Source organism: Aedes albopictus, chromosome 3 (genome assembly GCF_035046485.1).
Source record: "Aedes albopictus strain Foshan chromosome 3, AalbF5, whole genome shotgun sequence".
Classification (NCBI taxonomy): Eukaryota; Metazoa; Arthropoda; class Insecta; order Diptera; family Culicidae; genus Aedes; species Aedes albopictus.
Genome location: NC_085138.1, coordinates 375,547,897 through 375,567,792, shown reverse-complemented (window position 1 = coordinate 375,567,792; position 19,896 = coordinate 375,547,897). Strand labels below are relative to the sequence as shown.

At 41.4% G+C, this 19,896-nt stretch overlaps 1 protein-coding gene and 2 long non-coding RNA genes across 10 annotated transcripts in view; 2 read left to right on the top strand and 1 right to left on the bottom strand.

Annotated features, from left to right (window-relative positions):
* Positions 1 to 19,896, bottom strand: part of LOC109409861 (ras-related protein Rap-2a) — a 489,211-nt gene that overhangs the window by 188,389 nt on the left and 280,926 nt on the right. The window lies entirely within an intron of this gene.
* Positions 115 to 598, top strand: LOC115267817 (uncharacterized). Its single transcript, XR_003898007.2, has 2 exons — positions 115 to 325; positions 390 to 598. It is a non-coding gene; the product is annotated as an uncharacterized LOC115267817 (long non-coding RNA).
* LOC134291808 (uncharacterized) lies at positions 6,876 to 9,005 on the top strand. Its single transcript, XR_009999294.1, has 2 exons — positions 6,876 to 8,682; positions 8,751 to 9,005. It is a non-coding gene; the product is annotated as an uncharacterized LOC134291808 (long non-coding RNA).

Below are 19,896 nucleotides of genomic sequence, written 5' to 3'. Positions count from 1 at the left end.
AAAGCAATTATTCACTTAACTAACGGAACGAATCCGCCCAGAACGAAGCTAATGGGTTGATGTAATTCGGAAGTAGCTTGGTTCAGATAAAAGGCTTGTTAAGTCCGTCGATGACTTAATGCATTAGTCGGAAATATCTTGATAGGTTCACATAGCAAGAAGATCAAAGACCAACTATTTAGCGAAACCTTATTAAAAGTCCGCGGCGAATTAACACCCCAAGTTTTGCAACATCGTCACAATGAAGTGCGTTCTGGTACTTGCAGTAATTGCCCTATTCGCTGTGGCCTTTGTCGCAGCAGCCGACGAAATGGAGAACTCGGAGGTAAGAAAGTTTTCAGTTATTGGTAGGTAATGGAAAATGTACTCAATTGCAAACACTCTCTTAGACTGCACTTCATCACCTGGTGGAACGATTCGCCGAAGGCATCAGAGAGCGGCGCCAGAGCGTGGGTGGCAACCAGAATTTTGAGTTCGACATGGAGAAAATGATCAATTTGATCAAGTCTTTGCAGAGCCAGGGTTGAGTGGTTACAAACTAGGAAAGGTTGTTATCATAATTGAGTTTGCTGAGAATAAATAAATGATTAGAAACAAATTTTGATCTTTTTCCTAAATACGTATGAATTTTGTTCAAGGTTAACCGTCAATGTTGTACAATCTGGATGAAACAAGCTGTTAGTTTTCATCGCTGGTCCAAACTCGATCTAATGACCCACACGGCTTAACGTTCTTCGAACTAACGTACTTCAGTCTAACGTAGAGTAGTGTGCGGTAGTTCGGCAGCAGCAAAGTTTCGCTCGCTCGCTTTGCTAGATTTTTGCGATTTTCTTTCCCCTTCTCTCTGCGGGGCTCCGACGACGGGACGCCAAGCAGTCAGTAGTGCGCGGTAGTTCGGCAGCAGCAAAGTTTCGCGCGCTCGCTTTGCTAGATTTTTGCGATTTTTTTTTTCCTCTTCCCTCTGCGGGGCTCCGAAGACGGGACGAGTGTGCGCGCGCCGTGGTTCGAGTCGGTTCCGAATTTTTCGCTTCCCTTCGGCGCTAGTTTCCAATACACTTTTAGTTGATAATAAATATTTTCTTTCATTTTTTGCATTTACACAAAAGAGTGAAAAATGTTACTTCGGGTTCGCCGGTCGAGAAAAAATCCGGGCGCCGACAAGTGAGTCGCGTTCAGTGTATTTCTGTGTGGAATAGACTAAAGGTTTCTGCTCCCTAGTGGAGTGGAGACGCGCGATAGAATTTTTTTTTTTGGCTAGTTCTTGCGTCGAAAAGTGGTCGGTTGTTAACGGCGGTTTGTGTATATTGATCCATTGTCAAATCATATCACCAACCATAGGTGACTCCCGGACTGACAATGTACCTTACCCTACTAACAAAAAAAATCCTTCCTGAGACAAACGTGGGGATGCAGCGATTCGCGGTCTTTATAACAACGTTTGTCTTACTAACATTCCCTTCCATCCTCGATGACCGTAAGGACGTGGCCGGCGCCGTTATTGACCTTATTAAAGTTGAGAGCTCTCGACCTGTGTACATTGAGAATAGTAAGCTAGTCCCAAGCCCTATTCATTGGTTCCTTGTGCAATTTCGATTGCTCTGGTCAATCACGGAGTAGCAACTACGAATTGTGCGGTCATCTATGCTCATGCTCATGCTCATGCTCATGCTAACGTACTTCAGTCTAACGTACTTAGGCCCAATGACCCAACACCCCAAATACTTGCACTCGTACTTCTTCCCGCCCGGATAGAGGTGAACCCGAGTAGAAGAAAATATCAACAGCATAATAAAATATGTTATTTTGGCATAATAACTGTATGATGGAATCAGTAATGTTTATGTTATTAGCATATCTTATTATACTATAAACTTGTCTGTCATAAGCGGCAAAATAACAAAAATCATAACAGAAAAAATGATCTTGGAAGACCAATTTAATAACATGTTTTGTTAGATTCAATAACAACTTAATAAAAATAAATCTAGCAGGAAATTTGAAAACTTGTTATTGTTATGTTAGAGTTCATCACATATTTGTACATTTTCAATAGTAAAAAAATAACAAAACTTAGTCTGCATCAAAGTATATTATTAAAATGTTAAAATTATTAGATGAATCTCAATAACTTGATCATAACAAAATAAGATTACCCAACAAAACATGATATAAAAAATTAATACTTTGATAAGTTAATAATGACAAATTATGATATAAAAACAGGCTATGTGATTCTGTTGTTATCAATTTGATATTCTTCTCTGCTCGGGAAGTACTGACGATCAAAACGTGATATTGGTTTGATAAAGATAAAAGATAAAATGTTCCTGGAACATCTGCACAATATCAAAATTTAATATTTCAAGATCAAACGCATAGCTTGCTACTATTGGTTAGATCTTACAAAATCTATATATGATCTCATAATGATGTTCCAGAAGTAAATTTAAGATATTATTTATAGATTTTTTATCTCTTACATCAATAAAACCAACATCACTTTTTGACCTCAATATAAAAATATGATATTGTTGAGCTCTTTTCCTCTACCCGGGTTTCCCTACATTTCTCAAGAATTTTTCATTAAATATTTATTGGGAATCATCAGAAACATGCCTAGAACAAAACCTAGAGCCATTCCCCGAAGAATTACTTTGCCTATAAGCATTCCCATGGATAACCCAAAAGGAATTTTAGATGAATTCCTTTGAGATTTCTTGGAGAATTCTCAGAGGAACTCCTACTGGAATTCACAGGGAAAATACTACAGGAGTTACCGGAAGAATTCCTAGTGGCATTCCCAGAAACGTTTCTAGTGAAATTCCAAAGGAATCTTAGAGAAAATCCAAGAGGAAATACTAGACATTTTCCAAAAAGGGCTTCCTGAAGAATTCTTAGAGGAATCACCAACAAAAATACTAGAAGAATTAACAACTAAATTCCTAGAGGCAGTTATAGAGGAGAAGAATTACCAAAAATAATACTTAAAGAAGTCCCAGAGGATTTCATTGAGGATTTCTCAGAGGGATTTCTAGAGGACATCTGAGAGGAGTTCCTAAAGGATTTTCCAGAGGATTGTCCAGAAAAAAAATGGAGGAGAAATTCTATAATATTTTTTTTAAGGACGTTCCTCTGAAAATTCGTTGAAAGTTTCTCTGAAATTTCACTAGAAGTTCCTCTGGAGCTTCACTGGAAATTCCTCTAGAACTTTATTCACTGGGAATTCCTCAAGTATTTCAATATAAGTTTCTCCTTAATTCCAATAAAAGTCCCTCTGGAAATTCAATGAAAATTCCTCAGGAAGTGCAATGGAAATTCCTCTGGAATTTAAATGCAAATTCCTTTGGAATTTAAATAGAAATTCCTCTAGAATTTCACTCACTAGAAATTCCTCAACTATTTCAAAAGAAGTTCCTATGAAATTTCAATAGAAGTTCCTCTGGAATTGCGGCAATTTCATTTGAAGTTCCCCTGGAATTTCGTTTTCACGTCCGCTGGAATTTCGATGGATTTTTTCTGGAACATAGATTGAAATTACTCTGGAACTTCCTTGGAAATTTTTTAGAAATTTCTTCAGATATTGCTCTGGAATTTCGTTGGGTATTGCTCTAAAATTTCGTTGGAAACTTTTTTTAAATTTTGCTGGTTTTTCCTCTGGAATATCGTTAGAAATTCCTCTGGAGTCTCGTTAGAAATGCCTCTGGAAGTTATTACGAAATTTCGTTGGCAATTCCTTTGGAACTTCGTTGGAACGTCCTCTGGAATTTCGATGGAAATTCTTCTAGAATTTCATAAGAAATTTCTCTGGAACTTCGATAAAAATTCATCTGGAATTTCTTTGGAAATTCCTCAGAAATTCCGTTGGAAATTCCTCTGGAATTTCGTTGGAAACTTTATAGGAAATTTTTTGGAAATTCCATTGAAATTTCGTTATAAATTCCTCTGGAATTTCGTTGGAAAATCCTTTGGAACTTCGTTGAAAAATCCTCTGGAATTTCGTTGGAAATTCCTGTAAAGTTTCGTTAGAAATTTCTCTGAAATTTATGGAAATTTCCCTAGAATTATGTTAAAAATTCCTCTGGAACTTCATTGGAAAGTCCTCTAAAATTTTGTTGGAAAATCCTTTAAAATTTCGTTGGAAATTCCCCTGGAATTACGTTGGAAATTCCCCTGGAATTTCGTTGAAAATTCCCCCAGAATTTCGTTGAAAATTCCCCTGGAATTTCGTTGGAAATTCCCCTGGAATTTCGTTGGAAATTCCCCTGGAATTTCGTTGGAAATTCCCCTGGAATTTTGTTGGAAATTCCCCTGAAATTTCGTGGGAAATTCCCCTGGAATTTCGTTGGAAATTCCCCTGGAATTTCGTTGGAAATTTCCCTTACAATGTCATTGGAAATTCCCCTGGAATTTCGTTGGAAATTCCCCTGTAATTTCGTTGGAAATTCCCCTGGAATTTTGTTGGAAATTCCCCTGGAATTTCGTTGGAAATTCCCCTGGAATTTCGTTGGAAATTCCCCTGGAATTTCGTTGGAAATTCCCCTGGAATTTCGTTGGAAATTCCCCTGGAATTTCGTTGGAAATTCCCCTGGAATTTCGTTGGAAATTCCCCTGGAATTTCGTTGGAAATTCCCCTGGAATTTCGTTGGAAATTCCCCTGGAATTTCGTTGGAAATTCCCCTGGAATTTCGTTGAAAATTCACCTGGAATTTCGTTGAAAATTCCCTTGAGATTTCGTTGGGAAGCCCCCTGGAATTTCGTTGGAAATTCCCCAGGAATTTCGTTGGAAAATTCCCAGGAATTTCGTTGGATATTCCCCTGGAATTCCGTTGGAAATTCCCCTGGAATTTCATTGGGTATTCCCCTGGTTTTTCGATGGAAAATCCCCAGGAATTTCGATGGAAATTCCCCAGGAATTTCGTTGGAAATTTCCCTGGAAATTCGTTGGAAATTACTCTGGAATTTCGTTTGAAATTCCTCTGGAATTTCGTTTGAAATTCATCTGGAATTTCGTTGAAAATTCCCCTGTAATTTGGAATCTGGAATTCTATTGGAAATTCTCCTGGAATTTCGTTGGCAATTCCCCTGGAATTTCGTTGGAAATTCCCCTGGAAATTCGTTGGCAATTCCTCTGGAATTTCGTTGAAAATTCCCCTGGAATTTCGTTGGAAATTCCCCTGGAATTTCGTTGGTAATTCTCCTGGAATTTCGTTGGAAATTCCCCTGGATTTTCGTTGGAAATTCCCTTGGAATTTCGTTGGAAATTCCACCGGAATTTCGTAGGAAATTCCACTGGGATTTCATTGAAATTTCACTGGAACTGGTTTCCAACGAAATTCCAATGAAATTTCCAAAGAATTCCTCTGGAATTTTGTTGGCTATTCCTCTGGAGTTTCGTGTGAAATTCCTCTGGAATTTCGTTGGAAATTCCTCTGGAATTTCGTTGGAAATTCCCCTGGAATTTCGTTGGAAATTCCCCTGGAATTTCGTTGGAAATTCCCCTGGAATTTCGTTGGAAATTCCCCTGGAATTTCGTTGGAAATTCCCCTGGAATTTCGTTGGGAATTCCCCTGGAATTTCGTTGGAAATTCCCCTGGAATTTCGTTGGAAATTCCCCTGGAATTTCGTTGGAAATTCCCCTGGAATTTCGATGGAAATTCCCCTGGAATTTCGTTGGAAATTCCAGGGGAATTTCGTTGGAAATTCCCCTGGAATTTCGTTGGAAATTCCCCTGGAATTTCGTTGGAAATTCCCCTGGAATTTCGTTGGAAATTCCCCTGGAATTTCGTTGGAAATTCCCCTGGAATTTCGTTGGAAATTCCCCTGGAATTTCGTTGGAAATTCCCCTGGAATTTCGTTGGAAATTCCCCTGGAATTTCGTTGGAAATTCCCCTGGAATTTCGTTGGAAATTCCCCTGGAATTTCGTTGGAAATTCCCCTGGAATTTCGTTGGAAATTCCCCTGGAATTTCGTTGGAAATTCCCCTGGAATTTCGTTGGAAATTCCCTGGAATTTCGTTGGAAATTCCCTTGGAATTTCGTTGGAAATTCCCTTGGAATTTCATTGGAAATTCCCTTGGAATTTCGTTGGAAATTCCCTTGGAATTTCGTTGGAAATTCCCTTGGGATTTCGTCGGAAATTCCCTTGGAATTTCGTTGGAAATTCCACTGGGATTTCGTTGCAAATTCCACTGGAACTAGTTTCCAACGAAATTCCATTGAAATTTCCAACGAAATCCTCTGGAATTTTGTTGGCTATTCCTCTGGAGTTTCTTTAGAAATTCCTCTGGAATTTCGTTGGAAATTCCTCTGGAATTACGTTGGAAATTCCTCTGGAATTTCGTTAGACATTACTCTCAAATTTTGTCGGATATTCCGTTAGGAGTTCCTATGGAATTTCGTTGGAAATTCCTTTGGAATATTGTTTGAAAATCCTCTGGAAATTATTGGAAATTTCTCTAAAAAATTGTTGGAAATGGCTTTGAAATTTCTTTGGATATTCCCTTGATTTTTTTTTTGGAATTTCCTCATGACTTTCGTTTGGAGTTCCCGGTGAATTGCGTTGAAATTTCCTGTAGAAATACGTTGGAAATCCCGCTGGAAATTCGTTGGAAATTTCTCTGAAATTTCGTTGGAAATTCGTCTACAATTTCGTTGGAAATTCCTTTGAAATTTTGTTAAAAATTCCTGTGGAATTTTGTTAGAAATTTTATTAGAATATGTCTTGAAAACCTTTCTGTTATTTTTCGCGAAAATTGGTTCGGCAATTCTTCTGAAAATTCTTTTTATTATTTTTTCTTTTTAAGAATTCCTTCGACAATTTCATAAGAGAAGTGGCATTTTCCAATATATTCCAATATATTTAGCGAATTTCTCCATGGGTTATCATAAATTGCAGCAGTTTCTGCGGAAAGTACTTATAAAATTCCTCCCAGAAATTTCTTCTGAAACTTCTCTGGTCATTTCTTTAGGAGTTCCCCTGAAAATTGGAGACTGTTAGAAGCCTTCACATAAACGGGTTGAACCTAAGCACGTCTGAAATTTTTCTGGTAAAACGCTTTTTTTTTTCATTCAAGCAACAGAATGAACGATAATCACCATGCTCTTCAAGCTTCAAGCATCACTGCACTTGTTCTTATTCGGCATAGTGATAAAAGATTTCGTCGCCAGTGAGCAACAAAATTTCGGCATGCGAAAGTTTTGAAGCGCACGATTTTAATGACTACCTTTCAGTTTCCAGACATAATAGTGTGACAGCGCTTACTCACACACGACGAAGACGAGTCAGTCAGTCGCTAATGAGAACACTTAATTATCCATATCGTATAGCCCACTTTGCCACATAAACCACACTCGGCGCAACTTCCACCCTATCATCACATCATCGTTCATCCGTCGTCGTCGTCATTTGCATACTCTCATCAGAGCAGTTTGTAGTTTGTGCACTGGCACACTACAAAACCTCCGTAAAATATATGAAGGCATCCAACCGGCCTGGTACTACTTAGTGCTACATTAACTATAACACATCGCCACCATCATCATCGTCATCGTCGTCGTCGCAGTCTTCGCCGAATTGGGAACAGTTCAAGCCTCGGAGCGCAGCAGTTTCGTCTGCAGACCGGCTCGATGCTTGGGCGGCGCTCGAGTATTAAATCATTATCCCGTCCCCTAGCAATGACTTTTCCATCTCCGCGTAGCATGATGGGCGGGAAAGGTGATGCAAAATTATTATAGAGATGCAATTTCCGCTTTCCGTTCAGGGCCGCTTCGTTGGTTGGTTCGAGAGCACCTGCCTCGCAAGTCGTGCACCCATATCCAGAGCAGCCACATACAGGGTTGTATACGAAAAAAAAATTTGGCACCCCCTCGTTTATTTTTAAACCGCAAGGCAATGGAACAAGTTTGTTAACTCAAAAAACAGTATATTTTTGGAACTATTTTTTAAGCTTTCAGTCCTAGTAAAATACTTTGAGGTAGCAAAATAAACGAGGGGGTGCCAACTTTTTTCGTGTACGGAATACAGGTAATGTGGCAGCTCTGCCCATATCTCAAGTAGGACACCGTTCAATATCTCTAGGTAGGTACCTGAAACCGCTGAGCTACGATATGCACAAGCACAACACACTGATATGAGTTGACACTCGCTCGTGTTTGAAAGACGCGCGCAAGAGACCTTATCAGCGCTGTACCCCGTCACCGTTCGCGAAGGTGATGCATGCACCCATGGATGGATGTCTTTGCAAAGGTATCTAATCTGCGCTGTTTTAGTTTGCTGTAAATGCGCAACAAATGATTCACACGTGATTTCAGTCGATAACGGCTGCATTAGCTGGCGGATCTGAGAAATTTTCACGATTGTTTGGTATGAAATCTACAAACAGAACCGACGAATGTATCGCCTATTTGTCGGAAAAGTTTTCAAAACTTGCTTTGAAATGATCCAAATAATTGTCGGAAATCTTTCTTTTATCGGCAGCGAAATCAATTTTTCTCGGCGGTTGGATCAAAGCTCGAAGATCTAAGCAGAGTCATGCAAGAGGCCTTTAAAAACGGATTTTGCCTACCATCATCATCTTAGTTCGACGAGTCTATTCCACCAACAATGAAGAAATTTGCAGCTCTGATTTTAGTGTTGGCGGCCCTGCTTGCCCTTGTCCAGATTTCGGCCGCTGACGACGTTCAGGTAAGCAATTGATCTCCGATTCCAGCTCAGCTCTTCACAATTTTCTCATTTGTTTCAATTCCATGCAGTCGGGCTTCCTGAGAGCTATTCATAAATTCTTGAAAGCCAATAGACACCGTCGTCAGACGTTCGGAGATACCTCCAACTACGACATGGACTTTGAGAAGTTGCTGAATATGATGAAGTCGTTGCAGTCCTGATGGAGATGGGTGCTAGAGGGGCAAAAGTCGGCGATGCAACCGGCTCAATTACCAACGTTGTAATGTACGGCGTGTTATTATATGAGACTTTCGAATAAAAGATTCACTGATCCAGTAGCATAAGCCAGTTGTTTTATTCAATAACATTTTCAATATTTCTCTAGAAAATCGAATTTAAAATCGAGGAGAAGTTGATTAACATTTTTAACTATTCCTGTTTACTGGCTCAGATCAGGACATATTTGGCTATAATTCAGTTTTAACGATCTCGTCAGGAGGTTCTATAGTATGTTCTGAGGACTAGCATATTTCTTTGCTTTTAATTGAACTTAAAATATTTATGAAGAAGCTAGATTTGGAACTTGCTTGTTGTTTAGAAAGTAAACATTGAACACGCGGCTAGATTTGGGAGATATCATGCCGGGAGTTTATTCAGATAACCAATTGAAACAAATATTTTCATTTATTTAATTTTCCATAAAAAAAATAGAAACATGTAATGCAGTATATTACTGTGTTACGGATACTCTTATACGGGAAAGTTGCGTACAAATCTGCAAGCGATTACATGACTTTTGAATTAACGATCCGCACTTATCACTTAACCAAACACTACTTACGAAACAGGCTGTTATGCCTACCCGAATAAAAATATAGTAGAAAAACTGAACGTTGTATTGTAACAGTACTATAAAGAACCATATTTTTACAATAGACACCACAGTACAATAAAAATGCAAAAACGGTAAGATGTAATGTAGACACCATACAGTGAATCGTATATAAGATTTTCACAATATATTGTATAAGTTGTTAAGTATCGTAACAATACAAACAATATTTTCTTCTGTATATATTTTTGCAAAACCATACATATTATTATAAAGGAAATGTTCTAAATACTGATACGTGTGTTTTAATATGCAGAAAATTGAATGGTGCATGTGTGGGTTCAAACAGTACAGTAAATATATTGTTTTTAGTTGTAATTTCACTACTGGATATACCTTAAATTAAATGGTTTTGGGATGGTTCTTTTTTGTGACGTTGTATTGTTTTACATTACATAAACCATATGATGTTATATTATATTCATTTTGCTTCTGCTAATGGTATCTTAATATTTATAGCCAAACTAATCTGAAAATAATGTAAAATAGAACTACCTTTGATAGTGTGGGCCTAGGACAGGATAAGATATCGAGTCAGCCTTGTAAAGACCAATTTGGGGATGGGGATCAGTAATCTAAACAGCGCGGAAGAACATGACAGCAAGCAATGAAAATAGACAGATAAGTTGGTCGGCGTTAAGTCAGACCGGACCATCTGTTTTCAACAATTTCGGGAAAATGTCCTGCAGGAACTTGGGATGTCAAATGTAGCGCGTTTTTGTCTGATTTACTGTAGCTCTTTTATGTAACGAAACATCTGCATCGAAATAATAAGTTTTCGAATTCCTTCGGTTATCTTATTAATCCAAAAAATCGCGTAGTCCACTCTGACCGAACGCCGACCAGTTGCAGGTGTCATATCCTATCCTAGGTGTGAACTAGAAGCTAGCAAGTTCAACATCATTAGAATGCGCTTTGGAAATTCTCCAGAGCGCCTTGAACAACCCCTTCTCGTCCACGTCTAAATCTCTGATTGCATTAATAGTTGAAGCTTAGGCTCCCTTGCCCTCCTCTTCTTCTTTATGGCTCTACGTGCTCACTGGGACTTGGCCTACCTCCCACAGCAGGAATGAATAACTGACACATAACTGGAGCATACCAAACTCAGGTATCATACCAAGGCTAAATATTGGTTGGTTATCCAGGTATTGAAAATAACTTATTTTGATATTTTGTAGGTATTGATATAATACCTCAACGAGTTATTGGTTTGGTGTTAAGGACTGCTTGAGCTATTATTCAATTATGGAAAAATTGCTATTTGTATGGAAAAATCGACGATAAATATTCAGGTATTACCATACCTGATGTCATTATTCACGTCTTATGCGCAGAATATGACAGTTGGAAATTTATGATCTGAAATGCGATGTTTAAATCGAAATTGCAAGAAAACGATAAGAGATAGAAGTTTGGTGTCAAAGAACGAACTGTAGCGTGGAACAGGGGCCACAACTATGCCTAAGAAAGAATTTCAAATTATTACGCATTTTTCAAAGATAATTGACAAAAACAAATTAAAACACACTACTTTTGAGCTATTTGCTCTGGAAAACTTAGTTATTTAACTAAACCAATCGTTTCAAAGATGCCATTTGATATAAAATTCAATAATCTTTCGAATAAGGATCATAAAACTGCGATAAGTTTGACCATTTTCAAGTTATAGCCAGTTAAGGCAATAAGAGTAAAAACATGGGAAGTTCAATAACTACGTAACGGCTGAGATTTGACCATATGCGTAGAACAGTTTTTTTTCACCATTTACGGTCTTTTATCACCGGCACGGTAAAAGCTGGGTATGCTGCGCAATTCAGATCCCATTGTGATCCACTAGCCTCTGCCCAGCAACTCCTATCCCTACCTCCTCGCGGTACAGGCCGGAAACTATGAGCAGGTATCAGGTATCAGGTATCAGTAGGTCGGCTCTAGAGGCACGTTCTCCTCCATTTGGGAAATTTGTGCCATCGCCATGAACACGAGCCTATTCATCATTTACCTGACGGAGAAGGGAAGGAAAAAGGATAGGAGATGGGAAAGGACAGGTAAGGGAATAGGATCGTCATACTCGCAAAAGCGTACCACAATGGGTTCACATAGCGTCCTGAAAAGGACACTGTAATAACGCATAAGCGTGCCACAATGGGTTCAAACAGCGCCCTGAGAAGGGCACTGTGATATTGCATAAAGCGTAAAGAGAGCCTATAGCTCTTTACCACAGCGGGTCAAGAACAACAGAACGTCCTGAAGATTCAGGTTTCTGAAGTCAGTTTCACTTAATAAGTGTTTCCCGAGTACTCGGAAACGCAATTGCGCAAAAGCTGGACAGTTACATATTAAATGATACGAAGTTCCATAATCGGATTCACAGCTATCACATGCAAATGAATCAGCTTGCTGAATATTCGCCATATGATAACTGAGTCGGCAGTGGCCAGTCAATGCTTTGACCAGCATGCTGCAATTCTGCTTTGACAGATTTGTTAGATACTTTGCCACCCCTAGAGATGGCTCAGTACAATACAATTTTGTTTGACGACATGACTCCAAACTATTCCAGTATTGTTTGTGCTGAGTGGCAGCCCAGGTGTCAATCTGAAGCTTCACCCAACACTTGGATACCGGAATAGCTGGCTCAGGGCCAATGAAGTCATGTGATGCTCCAGTGCGAGCTAACTCATCAGCCAATTCATTTCCAGCGATGGAAGAATGGCCAGGTACCCATACAAGGTGAACAGCGTTTGCTGAATTCAGCTCCTCAATTTGAGTTCGACAAGCGATAACTATCTTCGACCTGGAGTTGGCCGAAGCAAGTGCTTTAATAGCAGCCTGGCTATCTGAACAGAAGTATATTACTTTGCCCATTACGTGCTGCTGAAGTGCTGATTGCACTCCGCACATAAGAGCAAAGATTTCGGCCTGAAAAACGGTGCAGTGTCTGCCAAGTGAATAAGACTGATACAGCCTTAGCTCACGAGAATAAACACCAGCACCTGCTCGACCTTCTAGAAGGGAGCCATCAGTGTAACATACGATGCCGTCTGAAATACTTCTCTCCAGATAACCAGATGTCCACTCTTCCCGGGAAGGGAATTTCGTGGAAAATGTCCTATATGGAAAATTACAAGCAATTGTAAGATCACTTGGAGCAAGGACAACTTTGTCCCAATTCACCAAAAGTGGAAACAACGAGGTGTGTGTTGAACTGCGGTTCACAGGAGTTTCCTCTAGTAAACCGAGTACCCATAGACGGTAAGTGCAAGAAAGTGCTTCTTGTTTGAGATGAATGTGTAGTGGGACAACGTCAAAGAGAACTTCGAGCGCTGCCGTGGGAGTTGAAGAGAACGCTCCAGACATCGCCATTAAGCACATCCTTTGGAGATGGCCTAACTTTGATTGGACCGTTCTCACTTCGCCCTTTTGCCACCACACAAGACATCCATAGGCCAATATTGGCCGAACAACAGTTGTGTAGATCCATTTGATATACTTGGGTTTTAGACCCCAAGTTGTACCAAAGGTTCGCCGGCATTGCCCGAAGGCCATACAAGCTTTCTTGATTCTGAACTCAACATGAGGTGTCCAGGAAAGCTTGGAATCAAGAATGACTCCAACGTACTTTACCTGTTCAGTCACATTGATTTCAGAATCAAAGAGACGTAAAGTTCGAACACCATTACGGTTTCGCTTTTCCGTGAAAAGTACAATAGATGTTTTACTCGGATTTACCGAGAGGCCATATTGGCCACACCAACCCTCAACTACCTGAAGAGCGTTTTGCATCAGGTCGGAAAGGGTGCTGATGCACATACCGACTAACAATGTTAGGTAGTCGTCGGCAAAACCATAAGTAGGAAAACCGCTATTATTGAGTTGCCTCAATAGCGTATCTGCTACGAGATTCCATAAAAGTGGTGATAAGACTCCCCCTTGGGGGCATCCACAAACACTCAATTTCCTAATCGCCGCTTGACGCAATGTCGAGAAGAGATGTCGGTTTTTGAGCATTTGGTGAATCCAATTGGAAATCATTGGAGATATACCATGACCCCGTGCGGCTTCCAATATGGCATCGAAAGGCACGTTGTCAAAGGCACCCTCGATATCTAAGAAAACACCCAAGCAGGATTGCTTTTGAGCGAATGCCTTCTCAATATCGTAAACAACTTTGTGTAAAAGAGTCACAGTGGACTTTCCAGATTGGTAAGCATGTTGGTTCACATGAAGAGGCACATTGGCCAGATAAACATCACGGATGTGATGATCCACAATGCGTTCTAAGCATTTCAGAAGAAAAGAGGTCAAACTGATAGGTCTGAAGCTCTTTGCTTCTTCATACGACGCGCGACCCACTTTCGGAATAAACTTCACAGTAATATCCCGCCAGGATTTGGGAATATATCCTGTAGCAAAACTGCAAACAAGTAGTTGTTTCAAAACATGTTTGAAATGATCAAATCCCTTCTGAAGCAAAATAGGATAAATCCCATCTGCCCCAGGAGATTTGAAAGGAGCAAAGCTATTAAGTGCCCATTCAATCGATTCTAAAGTTATGATACTCCGAGCCGAAGCTAAAGAATCATAACTACAAGAAAAGACATCAGGTTCATCCGAAGATGTAATATCCACACATCCGGGGAAGTGTGTACTGAATAAACATTCTAAAACTTCCTCATCAGAGGAAGTGAAATCACCATTTGGCAAACGAAGTTCGTTCACTTGAAAATCCTTAGATTTTGCAAGGATTTTGTTCAATCGACTGGCTTCACTCAGACTGGAAACATTTGTACAAAGGTTTTTCCAGCCGGATCGTTCAGCAGACCGAAGAGCTTTCTGGTAGGCCTTGCGAGCCGACCTGAAAGCTTCCGATCCAGCCGAACGTCGTCTGTTCCAACTCTTTCTACATTGTTTCCTGAGCTTCGCCAGATCGGAGTTCCACCAAGGGGTTCCTCTTGTGGTCTTCACAGACCGCAGAGGGCAGGCTTCTTCAAAAGCTTCCATGATGAAGGCCGTTGTAGTATCAACGGCATCATCTAAATCACTTGGAGTGTCAATTGATGGTGAGTATCCATGAAATTTGGCTGCAACCAAATCGGTAAAGAGATCCCAGTTGGTTGACCGGGGATTCCTGAAACGCAAAGTTTGCGAAGTAAAATTCACATGTTCAAACAAGATGTAACGATGGTCAGATAAAGATTCTTCATCTGACACATGCCAATTGGTCAGCTCATGACTAATTCTGCTAGAGCAAAGCGTTATGTCTAACACTTCCTCTCTACCAGATACCATGAAGGTTGGGCGGTTGCCTATGTTAAGTAATCCAAGATCTGTACTACTCAAGTATTCCATCAAACTGGAGCCTCTCAAATTGATGTCTGAGCTGCCCCAGATTATATGGTGAGCATTAGCATCACTACCAACAATTAGCGGAAGGCCTTTTGAAGTGCAGTATGCAATGACTTGCTTGAAAGCATCCGTAGGGGATGGTTCATCATGCGGTAAATAAACCGAACAATAAACGTATTTCCTGTTGAGGTTTCCAACAGATACATCTATTATGATAGCACATACATCTCTGGTAGTTAGTTCAGAGATGAGTGTAGCAACGATTGCGTTGTTGACAAGCACACATGCTCGAGGCATGACACGTGAGTTTGCCATTTCATTTTTACTGAAAGTAGCAAACACCGGATTCACAAGGTTTCCTAAATAGAAATTCCCCTTACGAAAGTAAGGTTCTTGGACTAACGCCACTTGGGCTGTACCATTTTGCATAAGTCTACAAAGATTGATCGTTGCTGTTCTTTTGTGCTGAAGATTGATCTGAGCTATCCTAACCGTAGCCACTACCCAAACTAGGCAAGATTAAACTCTTAACAATCACAGCACAAAAAAGAACAGCAACAATAAAGCCAGATCGGTATTGAATTGAGTGCGCCAAAGGCGAGGATGCACAGAATACACTGTGTAAAACGCATAATGCGAAACCATATAGGTGAAAATCTAAACTAATTAATAACATCTTCATAATCCCGCCCTTATTCAGCCTCAAGAATGAGATTGAAGAAGGGCAGCTGATTGTCTCGGAGAAACACAAGGTCCACCGCGCTATTGCTCCGGTTAGCACAGTAAGGGCAAATACTGTGGAGGGTGCCCTGGTACTCCACAGGCTCCGTTTGCGGTTAGGTTTTTATTAGACCCCCCTAGCCATTCATTCCTAGGCACGGTAAGCATAAAGCCGCATAACACCATGAATTAGGGGTCACCTGATTAGTGGATTCCTACCACTGGAACAGGCGGTCCGTAGTGCTATTCTTAGCCAGTTGAACTAACCGCTACCGACACTACACAGCTATCTAGGCTGATCGGGAAAAGAAGTTGATATTGGTGATCAACTTCATACGGGCCCGAAAAGCCCGAGAATTAACATTAATAGTTGAAGCTTAGGCTCCCTTGCCCTCCTCTTCTTCTTTATGGCTCTACGTGCTCACTGGGACTTGGCCTACCTCCCACAGCAGGAATGAATAACTGACACATAACTGGAGCATACCAAACTCAGGTATCATACCAAGGCTAAATATTGGTTGGTTATCCAGGTATTGAAAATAACTTATTTTGATATTTTGTAGGTATTGATATAATACCTCAACGAGTTATTGGTTTGGTGTTAAGGACTGCTTGAGCTATTATTCAATTATGGAAAAATTGCTATTTGTATGGAAAAATCGACGATAAATATTCAGGTATTACCATACCTGATGTCATTATTCACGTCTTATGCGCAGAATATGACAGTTGGAAATTTATGATCTGAAATGCGATGTTTAAATCGAAATTGCAAGAAAACGATAAGAGATAGAAGTTTGGTGTCAAAGAACGAACTGTAGCGTGGAACAGGGGCCACAACTATGCCTAAGAAAGAATTTCAAATTATTACGCATTTTTCAAAGATAATTGACAAAAACAAATTAAAACACACTACTTTTGAGCTATTTGCTCTGGAAAACTTAGTTATTTAACTAAACCAATCGTTTCAAAGATGCCATTTGATATAAAATTCAATAATCTTTCGAATAAGGATCATAAAACTGCGATAAGTTTGACCATTTTCAAGTTATAGCCAGTTAAGGCAATAAGAGTAAAAACATGGGAAGTTCAATAACTACGTAACGGCTGAGATTTGACCATATGCGTAGAACAGTTTTTTTTCACCATTTACGGTCTTTTATCACCGGCACGGTAAAAGCTGGGTATGCTGCGCAATTCAGATCCCATTGTGATCCACTAGCCTCTGCCCAGCAACTCCTATCCCTACCTCCTCGCGGTACAGGCCGGAAACTATGAGCAACCTTAGGGAAGATCGGGTAACCAACCCCGGTGGGAACTTTGGTCGTAGGCTGACAGGGAAGGGGGGTTTGCTTCGACAAACCTGAGCGTCTGTTCTCCAGGAGGAGCGGATCACAACAGCGTCTGATCCCCATGTTAGGGGCGGCTGATCTACGTCCGAGTGTCAGGGAAGGACTCTAAGCTCAACTGTGCACTATGGTCCTCCGGAAAGTAGGGGGTTGGTGTCAGGCCCTACGAGCCAGCCGTAAAAACCATTGTATCGGAAAATCAGCAACAGAATAATACGAACCGAGACCAACGGCAACGACCCCAGCGAACAAAAAGGACTTGCGATTGGAAACTCGGTACGTGGAGGTGGAACTGCCGATCTCTCAACTTCATCGGGAGCACCCGCATACTCGCCGATATACTGAAGGACCGCGGGTTCGAAATCGTAGCGCTGCAGGAGGTATGTTGAACAGGATCTATGGTGCGAACGTTTAGAGGTAATCATATCATCTACCAGAGTTGCGGCAACACACGTGATCTTGGAGCAGCTTTTATAGTGATGGGCTACATGCAGAGGCGCGTGATCGGTTGGTGGCCGATCGACGAAAGAATGTGCAGATTGAGGATTGAGGGCCGATTCTTCAACATTAGCATAATAAACGTGCACAGCCCTCACTCCGGATGATGACAAGGACGCATTTTACGCGCAGCTCGAACGCGAGTACGACCGCTGCCCAAACCACGACGTCAAGATCATCATAGGGGATCTAAACGCTCAGGTAGGCCAGGAGGAGGAATTCAGACCGACGATTGGAAAGCAAACGGAATCGCAAATCGACAACGTTCTGATTGATGGACGGCACTTTCCCAACATTATCGACGTCAGGACCTATCGTGGCGCTAATATCGACTCTGATCACTACCTGGTCATGGTTAAACTGCGTCCAAAACTCTCCTTTATGACAATGTACAGTACCGGCGGCCGCCTCGGTACGATCTAGAGAGCGACTGAAGCAACCGGATGTCGCCACCGCATACGCGCAGAATCTCGAGGAAGCGTTGCCGGACGAGGGTGTGCTCGATGTGGCCCCTCTAGAGGACTGCTGGAGTACAGTCATAGCAGCCATCAACAACGCAGCCGAGAGCACTATCGGGTACGTAGAACGGAGTCGACGAAACGATTGGTTCGACGAGAAGTGCAGAGCGGTTCAGGAGGAGAAGGATGCAGCGAGGGCGGTAATGCTGCAGCATGGAACCAGAAAGAATGTGGAGCGATACAGACAGAAGCGGAAGCAGCAGACTCGTCTCTTCCGGGAGAAAAATCTCCACCTGGAAGTAGCGGAGTGCGAAGAAATGGAACTGCTGTGTCGTTCACAAGAAACACGTAAGTTCTACCAGAAGCTCAACGCATCCTGCAACGGCTACGTGCCGCCAGACGAAATCTGCAGGGATAAGGACGGGAGCCTCCTGACGGACAAACATGAGGTGATCAAAAGGTGGAAGCAGCACTTCAACGAGGGAATGGCGTAGAGAATGTAGGCATGGGGGATCAAGGCAGCGAAGGAAATGACTATGTTGGAGCAACAGAGGACGGGAACGAGCCAACTCCCTCGCTGAGGAAAGTTAAGGATGCCATTTACCAGCTCAAAAACAACAAAGCGGCTGGTAAGGACGGTATCGCAGCAGAACTCATCAAGATGGACACGAATAAGTTGGCCACCTGTCTGCACCGGTTAGTAGTCGAGATTTGAGAAACCGAACAGCTACCGAAGGAGTGGAAGGAAGGGATAATCTGTCCCATCCACAAGAAAGGCGACAAGTTAATGTGTGAGAACTTTCGAGCGATCATCATTTTGAATGCCGCCTACAAAGTGCTATCCCAGATCATCTTCCGTCGCCTTTCACCTAAAGTTAATGAGTTCGTGGGAAGTTACCAAGCCGGTTTCATCGACGGCCGGTCGACAACGAACCAGATCTTCACCGTACGGCAAATCCTCCAGAAATGCCGTGAATACCAGGTCCCAACGCATCACCTGTTCATCGACTTCAAAGCGGCATACGACAGACCTGTAAGAATTCCCGAAGAACTCCTGAAGATATTCCCGGAGAAATCCAGATTAAATTTTCGTGAAACTCTTGAGGGAAATCCCGAAGCACTCCTGGAAGAATTCCCAAGAAACTCCTGAATAAATTCCCAAGGAACTTCTGGAAGAATTTCCGTGGAATTCCAAGACGAATTTCTGAGAAACTTCTGAATAGGAAGTTCGTCGGGAATTTTCCAAAGAACACCTAGAGGAATTCCCAAGGAGCTTTTGAAGGAATTTACGGGTAAAATTTCCGAATATCTCCAGGGGGAGTTTCCTAAGAATTGATATTCATCTAAAGGAAAACGAGGAACTCAAGGAGGAATTTCCCAGGAACCCCTGGCGGAATTCCCGAGGAACTCCTGAAGAAATTTCTAGGTAAAATTTCCAAAAAACTTTTGGAGATATTCTTGAGGTCCTCCTGGAGCAATTTGTGAGGAACTCCTGGAGAAATTTGCGTGGAATTCCGAATTCCGAAGAATTTTTGAAGAATTCCGGAGGAACTCCCGAAAAAATTTAGGATGTATTTCCGAGAAACTCCTGGAGAAATTCCCGAGAACCTCCAGGAGAAACTCCCTAAGAACTCTATGTGAAATTCCCGAGGAACTCCTGGAAGAATTTCCCAGGACCTCCGAGCGGAACTCGTGGAGGAGTTCCAAAAAACATCTGGAGGTATTCCTGAGGTACTCCTAGAAGAATTCTCGAGTAACTCCTGAAGGAATTCCCGAAGATCACCAGGAAGACTCGAAGAGTTTTCGAGGAACTCATGGAGATATTCCCGAGGAACTCTTGGAAGAATTCTCGAGAAACTTCTGAAGGAATTCTGAGGAACTTCTGGTGCAACTGCTGGGAAATTTCCCGATCAGCTTCTGGAGGAATTTTCGAGAAACTCCGGAAGAAACTGCTGGGAGAATAGATCACTAA